The following is an 11,570-nucleotide window of genomic DNA, read 5'->3' as shown; positions in this document are numbered from 1 at the left end:
ATTTGGGTAGCTTTATGTTTGTGCATTAAATTACGACTAATGATAATGTTTTGAAAGTAGGAGGTGTGACATCTCCAAGGAGAAAGGATTATTTGGGTTTAGATAACTATTCTGACAATTCAAGCTGAAAAGGCACACGTGTTCCAATAACAGAAATATTGAGGGGAGAGATAAACTGAAGCAAATAATTAACTGCAAGAAGGAAAGGGAGGTGGCATTTGTTGGGTTCCCTCTGTGTGCAGGCAGCGTGCATCGTATTCTGCACATTGACCAAACCAATAAAACAAGTATTTTTAAACTCCTACCGTGATAGGAGTCAGATATATACTGTTGGACAAGAAAGGTATAGTGCATGTCCTCGTAGAGCTGGCAATAACCTTGCAATGGGTGTCTACATAGCCCCAATTCATGATTTAAGAGAACAAGAGCTCAGAGAAGTGAAATAATTTGTTCAAAGTTACACCTTCAGAAGTGGCGAGGGCAGGATCCAAACCCAAGTCTGTCTGTCTTCAAAGCCTGACATACAGTCCACGAACAAGGTCCCACAAATGGTATTTGCTCATGTGTACAATAACACAACGTGCCGGCAACTCTTCATTTTGCAAATTTCCAGGCCCCGGGATTTCTTTGGGATAAAAAGAAGAAAGAGAGAGAGAGAGAGAAAGAGAAAGAAAAGAAAGAGAAAGAAGGAGAAAGAGAAAGAGAGAAAGAGAGAGAGAAAGAAAAGAAAGAAGGGAAAGAAACAAAGAAAAAGAGAAGAAAGAAAGAAAGAAAGAAAGAAAGAAAGAAAGAAAGAAAGAAAGAAGAAAGAAAGAAAGAAAGAAAGAAAGAAGAAAGAAAGAAAGAAAGAAAGAGAAAGAAAAGAGAAAGGAGAAAGGAGAAAGAGAAAGAGAAAGAAAGAGAGAGAGAAAGAAAAGAAAGAGAAGGGAAAGAAACAAAGAAAAAGAGAAGAAAGAAAGAAAGAAAGAAAGAAGAAAGAAAGAAAAGAAAGAAAGAAAGAAAGAAAGAAGAAAGAAAGAAAGAAAGAAAGAAAGAAAGAAAGAAAGAAAGAAAGAAAGAAAAAAAGCAACCAGTTCATTTTTCAAATCTTGGCAGGTGCTTATGTCTGGGCCCGAGTACATTTCATTACGTTTCACTGTCACACATAAAAGCTTTTTTTCAACTGTAATTTGCACATATTTTTGAAAATTAATTTAATAAAATATTCACTGAAAACAAAGATTAATTACTCCAGGTTTGTCAGCCAACACAACCGAGTGATGACTGTGGTTTTCTTTTTTGAAACAGTTGTTACTTAGACACAAATTATGATGCATTTTTGGAAGCAGATAATTCCTAAATTCATATTAACTGCTTCATAAATCATAGGCCAACTGAAAAATTAATGAAAACATGCTAACGTGTAGGTGTGCGTACAAGGAGGCAAATGTGAGGCTAAAAACGAATACAACTCTCGAGTCTTTTATCGCTTCAGAAATGAGTTAACCCCACCCTTGATCTCATTAGGAGATACATTTTTGGTAAGAAATTTCTGAAATATTTAGTATTTTTGTTCAGGGGAAGTGTTCTAATTATCTCCTTTTTAAGAAGCCAGTTTGAAAATATTTAAGCATGTAGAAATGCCTGAAATATTTGGTATTTTTTTAGTCATGGAAAATTGTTATCATTAACTCTTCCTTTTTGAAAATCACTTTGTGGAAAAAAAAAAAAAAGCATGTAGACTATGTTGAGTTTATGTTTGGGAAATGAGTGTGTGAGGGACATTTGAGTGACACCATCTATATGTGTCCCCTGAGCATTTCAACTGCAACGTTCCCCCTGCAGCACTTGCTCCTGATAACTATATTATACAATTATTCTTTGGCTTTTGCTATGGACCAAGCATAGGTTCCTGTATCTGGGGCATTATTTCAGGTACTTAGTGAATAAAATAGGAAAGAAAAAATAGCAAGCCCTGCCTTCCTGATACTTATATCCTCTCTTTTTGCCAGGTTTCTGCAAATATATCCTTTCCTACTTTATCTCAATTACTCCCCTTCCTTCCAATACCCCTTCAATGCTAACGTTCTTGGAGGCTTTAATAACAGCCTCTCTCCACGCATGATTTTTCCCACATAACATTCACCCATCTCCCATAGTTTTGCTCTGAAATTGCTGCCCTCTTACCCTGACCTCTCCTGCACTCTAGGTCCGTGTGTCCAGGTGCTTACACAAGTCCAACTGGAAACCTCTTAGTCACTTTACACCCAGTGTGTCCTAAATTAGACCACTTATGACCCTTCACTTCCCTTCCAAGGAAACCTTTACCTAGTGCCCCTTTTATTCCCTCATAACATCATCACCGACCAAGAAGTCACCCAATATAAATGTCTATAGTCCGAGTGATTAATAGCTCAGATTTCCAGACTCTGGCGGCCTGTGTTTCTCTTCCAACTTTGCCAATAATTAGCTTAGTAATATTGGCAACTGACTTAACCTATTGTAACCATAATTTGCTTATCTGTAACTTGAGGATTAAGGGTGCTAGAAAGATTGACAGAGGTGATGTGATTAAGAGTTCAGCACCTGGGAGATATACATAAAAAGTAGCTTTTGGTATTGGTTTTCCTTCTATTATCATATTTTTATAGCTATCACTACAAAGTCATTTCAAAGTGTGCTCAGCAAAGTCCTTGGGTGTTGCAAAGCCTTGGGGGGCTTCTTCTGGCTTTGAGTGGGCCTGAGCACCAGTGCTTCCAATTGCCCTCCAAAGTAATTTCAACCGAGCGCCTCTGATGTCAGGCGATTTATTTAATAGAGTTGAGTTTTGAATTTTGATTGAAATGGATTCTACTCTTGAACACAATTTTACAAATCAATGATGTACTCCTAGCGATGCTCCTTTGTTTTTCTCTTCAAATCTACTTTTTCAAATACTATACTTGAAGAGCCAAACTTCCCACTTGGCACTGAATTTTTCCTTAGCTCCTTCCTTGAAGTGTGTGCATTTGGCTCAGAACCGCTATCCTGCAGGATGAATTCTCCCGAGAAAAATTCTACTTTTTGTGAAAGGTAGACATGCCATGGAATGTAAAGGGGGTGACATTGCTGGCTCGCCCTGATACTGCTCTAGTTAGATCAAGTTAGAGCTGTGCCATTAATTCAAAGGAACCTCCTTTCATCTTTAGTGCATTGCACACGTTTGTGAAGCTACTGGTCTCCAACTGCAAAGCATGCTCTCCCCATCTCGTCCCCTCAAAAAACTGTGTGAAGAATGAGCCAAGAATCATTATTAGCTTTTTGACATATCAGTTTCTAATGAATGTATTATTTATTTTGAAATACCAGTGGCATGCCTATTAAAGGGAAACCTCCACCATTGTTTCTGGCATGCTATGATTCCTTGCAGTGCAAAAATAATGTATACAGAGCCAAAATTTCCAGGCTGCTTTGAATGTAAATTCATAGATAAGTTTAATAGTTAAATGAGTTCTAGGTATATATTTTGATATATACATTAATTATAAATGTCAGTCAAATACAGATGTATGAAATTAAACTTTCTTTTTTTTTCTATTACTAAACATAATTTGTAACTTGAGCCCCTATTTCTGACTCACTCAAGTATCCCCTAAGTAAACTCAAATTAGTGTTAGTCACTCCTGGTTTTTACTAAAACAAAGGATGTCCCTCTCTCACTTGTCCTCAGAATACATCTAAATTAGAAGGTTTATGGAATCCCCATGAACTGGATGGTGTGAAGACAATGAAAATGCAGGCACCTTCATGACGATGAGCAACCTTTGACCTCTTCTAGACTCTGCGGAGATGTAAATCATGATGTTAGGTCTTTAATCATTGGTCTCATTTTCTATGGCATCAACTACTTCTATCCACAGCTGACACTGGCCATCGCTTCTGTGATTCATGCCACATACAGTGATAGTGTTCCCCCAGTCACCAAAAAGGGACCTTGTCTTATCTGGTACCCCTCTCTCAGCTACTTTGATCTCATCAGCCTCTCTAGAAGGCCTGGAAAATATTCGGAAAGATTACCAATGTTTTTCTGTAATGATGGAAGACTTGGGGATCTATTTCAGGTCTTCTTTTCCTAGGCACATCTCCTCCCATTTTCTGCTTTTTGATGAGGACTCATGTTGGTACAGGGACCTTCCTCTCTCTATTTCTTTCTCCTTGACTTTCTGGTTACCTGCTCTTATTACTCCTCAGGTTCAGAGGAGTGGGCTTATTTCCCTCTAGCCCATGACACATTATCATCATTGGTCCTTACAAAACATTTCTGTGTATACTTGATTTTTCTCTGTTATCTCAGATCCACATTTCTGTGAATAGTATTTGATATATATCCTCATATATGTATCTATCCTGGCAACACATGTACTGTATTCTTGTGTGTGTGTGTGTGTGTGTTTTGTTTTTTTGTTTTTGTTTTTTTTTACAATCATCTGATTTATAGAAAGATGCAACAATACTTAAAATGATACAAAATACTGATTTCAAAACATCAAAAAATGAGTATATTTAACCATACTCAGCTCGTAACAGAGCAAATGGGTAAGAAGAATAATTCATACTATAGCATATTGCTAATATGAACTGGTAACAGAAAAAGTTGGTAGAAGAAGGCAGAAAAACTCTATCTTTTAAGAATTAAAATCGAGGGGCTTCATAATCATCTGGCATCCGCTCAGTGTTGTACCTATGGTTAGAAATATACATGATGGGAACTCCAGGGATCTTCTGGATCCTTCGTTTAAGGTCCTGGTCAACTGTAACACTTGTGCTCGGTTACTCTGTACTAAGCAGTCATCTGCATAGGTTCCTTTGTGTGTTTATGGCAATTGTTCAAATCTTGGATCCTTGGCAATCCATAGAGCCACTTGATACCTTTGCCCCAGTTTCTCAGTTTCAGCCATTACACAGTCAGTTCTACAGGGATACACTTGGCATACAGTCAGTCCATCATTGACTGTACTAAGTCAAGTTTGGCTTTAATGGAGAAGTTGATAAAGTTGGTATCAACCAGGATGTGGTAAGGTGGGCCCAGCTGTATGTTATATTGGAAGAATAAGCAGGAAGGATGGTGGGAGACTTCTCTTTCCTTGAGTGCACTGAGATCTTTCTTTTCTTTCTTTTTAGGTTTTAATCTATCCTTCTCTTTAAGCGTCTGATCTTGGAGACTAAGCATTCGCTTCATGGTCGCATACTTTCTTGCTTTCTTTTGCCTCCCCACGTTCATGCCACACTCTTGTTTCTCATGTATGTGTTTTAAATTTTTATAAATAGCATTATGATATAAATCTCACCATATATATGATTATATATATGTATATATATACATATACACGTAAACTTTAAGTTTTAAAGTATATTCATGTTGCTGTAGGAAGATACAGTATATTTTGTTTGTTCCTACCTACTTCATAATTTATATCTACCACATTTTAGTAGGTTGAACAGTATGAGACTGATATTTTCTTATAGTAAAAATGGTCAAATATTAGCAATTTCATATGGTTCAACTTAAGCTTACCCATTCCCCTAGTAACAAACAACTAGGCTGTGGCCAGTTTCCTGCAAACACAAGCAGTGTTGATCAGCATGCTTGTGCATCTGGAGTGTATGCCAAGAAATGACACTGTTGGCTAATGCTCATTTAATTTCATTGAGAACTGCCATATTGTTTTTGAGAATAACTATACTACGTCTCTGGATGTCATAGTATAGTGTCATTTCAAACATCACCAAGGTGGCAAGAAATAAATCCCTATTACTCTTGGACCTCTCCAAACCCATTTGGTGTATTTCTCCTTTCCTATAAATCAGGGCTTAGCCAAAAAGGAGGGTGCTCTGTTCTCTGTTGATGGCAGGAGATGTATGGGTTGGCAATACCGATACAAGAAGAAACCTTGGTTAATATTCCTAAATGATGTCTCGTTATATGTGGCTTCATTTCGAAGTCTTTCAGTTCTAATGACAAATCCTAACTTGAATTGTTTTAGTCAAAAAGTAAGGATTGAATGTCTACACTACAGAGAGCACAGATGCGTTTGGAATCAAAAATTTTAGGAGCTCAAAAGGTAACAGGACTTTTTCCTTCTCTAGTCCTCGTCACTTTCTTCCTGTCAGCCTAATTCTCTCTTACTATTTTTTGACTTTTTCTGTATAGTGGAAAAGAGTAGTTGACAGCTTCTGAGTTTCATCCTACCAATTTTCTGCCACCCAAGAGAGTTTACCTTTGTCACTCAGATTCATTTTGAAAAAAAATCTTTGGGAGTTCCCTGATATTCCTACATTAGATCCGTGCTCATTTCTGGATCATTTGACTTTAGTCAGGGTAGGTGCAGGGCTTTGTATAAACATTTTAGTTTTGAAGGTGTCACGTGCATGGGGGAAGAAGTTCCAGGAGAGAAGATAAGCAGGGTACCTGCCGGCTTAGATGCCAAGGAGGAAGCAACAGTGTAAGGGATCTGTCGTGTGCCACCACACTGCAAGAGGAACATTCACAAGGCCATGTCTCCTGGAATGAAGTTTCTGCCAATCCTTTCCTCTTGGTCTGTGTTCCTCCTATTACCACCTAACACAACTGGGGAGCTTCTTAGAGAAGGTTTTCTGGAATCTCTTCTAACCCTGAAGTGTCTAAGTAAAACCAAATGCAGCTGGAGGGGGTGGGTGTCTCTGGACTTTGGTGCTCCACAAACCATCGTTAAAAAGGAGATCCATGGAAGCACTTTGTATTCCTGGGTTTTCCAGAAGAGTTAATACAATGACTCTGCATGTCAGAAATTGTTCTCTTCAGGATAGCAGAGGAGTATCTATTTTCTAATCAACAGGTGAATTTTAAACTGGGTAAATCCTGTTAATGCTGATGTAAGATGGACCAATCCTTAATACAAATTTTGCGGGGGCGGGTGACTGGGAGGAGGTGGTGAGGTAGGTATCAACCAGCAATGACTACACAGGTTCAATCCTTATCTATAGTTAATGGCAGGGGTGTATAAAAGGATTGTATATTTTTTTTGTATGGCTTTCTCTTTCTCTTTTCTTTCTCTCTCCTTCTCAGGCTCTCTTTTTTTAAGTGGCTCAGAATAACCTCCTGTGGCCAATTGTGGGTTGAAGATAATTAGCCTTTAATTATCACCAGTTACATTTTCACCTGTTCCACTTGCAAATCCCCCAGAACTTCTAGTTTTCCAATTAGCGTACTCATCCTCCAACAAGCAAGTGTGGGGAAACAGCCTCTCCCTTTGGGAACAAACCCCTTCCCCACTAACCTTTCAAGTCATATTTTAGCTAGTGTAAGAACACCCTGGAGAGGATCCGCTTATTTTTATTTGCAATATCTGTCTGCAGAATCTCAGATCAAATGTGTGCCCTCAGTGCAGCAGCTGAATCCAGGTAGACATTGGGAATACTATCTCTGTGGAGATCAGAATAATGAACATTATGGGAGAAAAGAACAGAAGAATTAAAATTCACTCAGAGGCAAAACCTTATTTACAATCTAAAGAAGAGTTTTCAACTTCTGTTTTCCCTTTTTGGTTGCCTATGGATAAAAGTCAAATGCAAAACACTGGAGTGGGGAGAAAAAAAAAATTCTGAGACTATTTTTTCATCTTCTATCAGGGGACTGAATCTTTATGTCATTCCAGCAAGAGAGAGAAAGGATCCTTGGCTCACACTGAGGAAGGTAATGGTGGCATAAGCTTGGAAGAAGTAAAATAAATAAACAAATACATAAATGGGTGAAAAAACTTACACAGTTGAGAAGAACTCATTGGCAACAAACTGGCAAGTGTAAAATAAAACACTCACTGATCCTCCAAAAGAATATTATAATGGGAAAAAGGGAGAACTCTCTTCACAGACCTTTTGAAGTTCCACATCTCTGTTGTTGTATGGTGACACATATACACCTGATAGGAAAACTAGAGAGAATCCTTTAGAAAGGCTCTTTGGGGAATACGTACTCATTGGCATGCTAATCATTTATCAGGATGCAAATAATTTAAGGATAATGTAGCCGGGGTCCCCAGAGTAAATAATTTCCTTTCCATTACTGTGTATGACACAAATACCCACATTATTGTCCTTGAAAATTACAGCACTTATTTAGTACACTTTGACCCCACAGCAAGTTTTGTCTTATTAATCCACACTTTAAAGCAGGTGAGCGGAAGAGGTTATTTTGCCAACTCACAGATGAAGAAATAGAAGACGATGGGTCAGCCTGGTTACAGAATGACTAATACATATGGTATCCAGGATTTCTAAGCTACCGATTTGGCTTACTGTTCATTAGTTCTTCATGTGAATTTTAATTAAGTTGTCACACTTCATTCTAATTGTAAGAAATTAAAACACACACACACACACACACAGTTAATGTGTTATTTGGCCTAGTATCAAATAGCATAGTATTAAAATTTAATCCAATAAATAAATAAATAAATAAATAAATAATCAAATGTATCTTGCACCTCGCAGTACACAAGCTATTGAGACAAGTGTCTTGAGAAACTCGTGTGCAAAGAGTTATGTATGATAGTCCTTTGGAAATGGCAGGATTTGCAAGTCGCACAAAGCAAATTCCGTGGCATAATTTAAGCCTCCAGTTGCCAGCATTTTTATTCTTAAATTATGGGGAAGGGATGATATTAAAGGAAGAAAGAAGGAGTGGGGGGAATTTCCATTCGGAAGGAATCAAAAGATGGAAGAAGCAAGAAATGAACAATATCTAATTTTAGCTGCTTGAATTACTTGCTATGCCCATATAAGCTATTAATTTCAAATGAGAGGGTGATTTGCCTATGAAGGTAATGAGTTCATATGGAGTTTTATTATTTATATTTGAAAATGCTGAAAAGGGGATTACATTTTGTAGGCCTGAATATCTCTCTTTTCTATGGTACTTCCTGCGGGGGTTACATGTACTTCTGACCTGGGTGAGAGTAGGGTTGCAGTTTATGATCACCCTGCATCATTGACCACTGTTGTGGGCCTCACTGCTTACACAGTGCTTCCTCACAGATAGGACCAACCTTTTTCTCATTGCTACATATCCCACTGGTTGGGCCTCCTGATGCTTTTGCTTCCCAGAAGCCAATGGCTTTGTTGCCTGACACAATCTTTTTAGCTAGTCTTCAGAACTGTGGTTTCCAGGCTTCTTTGGAAGTAGTCTAATTTATCTCCTAATACATCAGGAAATGCCTTGAAGTTCTCCAAGCAAATAGTGACCTTGGCATGTAGAGACTTCTGTTTCTCAACATCTCACGCCTCCAAGGAAATTGACCTTTGGTTCACATTAAACCATAATATGAACCTTTGGTTCATATTATCTAAAATGTGATCTTGAACCTTTTGGGTGAGATAGACTGTTATTTCCTGGAGTCATTAAGCTTGAAGTATTTGGACAACTGAGACATCTTGTTCAGTTGACAGCAGCAAGAATTTAGCTTGGAAAAACAAAGACTTGGCCTTCAGTTCCCGATGTTAGAAGAGACCTATTATCTGAGAAAGAGGTTGGTCGTTGAGCTTAAGTTCAACAAACCAAGGTTGAAGGAAATATCATTCACACTGAATGAAGAGCCGATAGGGCTTCTGGTGTTTTCTTGTACTGGGGCAAACCACACTTGAACTTTGTTGTAAAGAACATAAACAGGGCAAGTGAGAATTAAAACACTAGTAGGAATTCTCTTTCTAATGGAGAGTGATTGCAGAATGGTAAATCCAACCCTGAAATGGTAAATTTGGACTGAATTGAATATGGGATCAGTGAAGACTAGGAATGTTTCATACATTTATTCATTTTTCTATCTCAAGCTTCTCATAAGTGCCAGGCCACCAGGAGATACTTGGGAATAGGCATTATGGCGGAATTCTTAGTGGCCAAAAAGCTTAGGGTAGTATTCTCATTGCGGTATGGTATTTTTAAAATGGAGATGCAATTGACACATAACATTAGTTTCAGGTGTACAACGTATGATTCGATATTTGCTTATATTGTGAAATGTAATATTGTACTTTGATTGTCATACTGGATCCCTGTCTCCCAGCAGCTGCTTTCATTTTTACATCGATATGTATCTGCATACGTGGAATCCATCAAATACCATGCTTCTAATTTGATGCTATGTATTGTTCAGGGCACGGAACGAATAGTGTATTTCCTATACTCATAGATTGAAATTATTTGTTTATGGGGAGACACTCATGACAGTGTGTCCAAAATTTGATGAGAACTATACTAGTACTACTAACATCTACAGTTAATTGCTGATGTGTTATATGCTAGCTAGTGGCACTTATTATTTACGTTTATTATCTCTTTTTATTATCACAACATATCTGGATCTTATGGCTGTGAGTCTCAAATGGCATGTGAAGGCAAGCTCACAAAGGCAAAGGGCAATGATTCTCTAGAAAAATACAGTGACATCAGTTGGTCACTGTACAAACCAGTATCTCAAGATGGTTCACAGTTTGGACATTAGATTGCTATAGTGACATCATATCGTTCTCTGACATCATATCTTTGTGAATCTGGATTTTTAGTGGTTACTATAATAAAAATAAAGTGTTAAGCAAAATGTCATGTGGAGCAGGAAGTGATGGTAGCAGTATCCACCACGTGTGGAATCAAACTTTTGATTCCAAAGTTTAAGAAGTTGTGCTATACCCAGTAAGAACTAAGTTTTTAGGATACAAGTATATATTACATTTCTGGACTTAACTAATTAATAAATAGAACTTGTTAGATGTTTCTTTTGGTCTGAAGGTGCTGTAATAAAATTACCAAGACATTCAGTGTGCCTTGAGTAAAGAATATGTATGTTAGTATGTCAGTTAGACTCCATTGGCTGTAAGTAACTGACTCTGAATTATGGTTATTAAAAAATAAGATGTTATATTTAACACATTACTTAAAATCGAATTATATGAGAAACACTGCTATGGTAGCAGTTCAATAAGATAATAAATGCTGTTTCTTTCTGTGATTCTATTTTGACCCCATCCCTAGCAAGCTATCTCCTGATCTCTTGGTCAAAATATGACTACTCTTGCTCAGGTAGTGCATCCATGTTCAAGGCAATAATAAAGTGAGAGAAGTCAGGGACATCTATCTCTAGGATAAGGGAAATAAAAGTTTCCCCATGAGCCACCAAGCAGGTTTCTATTAATATAGTACATGCAGATCCATTTGCATAGCCACCCCGTGCTGTGAAAGTGTCTGGGAAAGGGGGTCCTGACCATTTCCGGTAGTAAAGACAGGTGAGAGGATTGAGGAAGATGTTTTCTTACTTTGCAACAGTATCTGCTTCAGTTAAGTATTGCCATTTTAAGGGTTGTGGTGTCTTATTTAGAAGGAGTTAATCCTACTAAATGGTTGAGCTGGGATTAAGTTCAAATTTCCCTGTTTCCTAAGGGCATGCTTTTCCAATTATGACTAGGTACCACATCTACTTTTTTTTTTTTTTTATTTCATTCCAATTCATGACCTGTTCTTGCGACACTGAAGCATTCTATGGGATAAAGGAAGGGCTGCATCAGATCAGAGCCTAGGAGCTCTG

The 11,570-nt window shown here is 37.8% G+C and overlaps 1 pseudogene; it reads right to left on the bottom strand.

Moving 5' to 3' along the window:
- Positions 1–4,650: 4,650 nt before the first annotated feature.
- Positions 4,651–5,227, bottom strand: LOC140637537 (rRNA-processing protein FCF1 homolog pseudogene; annotated as a pseudogene).
- Between the last annotated feature and the right edge of the window lie 6,343 nt (positions 5,228–11,570).

Source organism: Canis lupus, chromosome 8, assembly GCF_048164855.1.
Source record: "Canis lupus baileyi chromosome 8, mCanLup2.hap1, whole genome shotgun sequence".
In the NCBI taxonomy this organism is placed as follows: domain Eukaryota; kingdom Metazoa; phylum Chordata; class Mammalia; order Carnivora; family Canidae; genus Canis; species Canis lupus.
The sequence above is the reverse complement of the archived record's forward strand: the minus strand, read 5'-3'. Positions and strand labels throughout refer to the sequence as shown.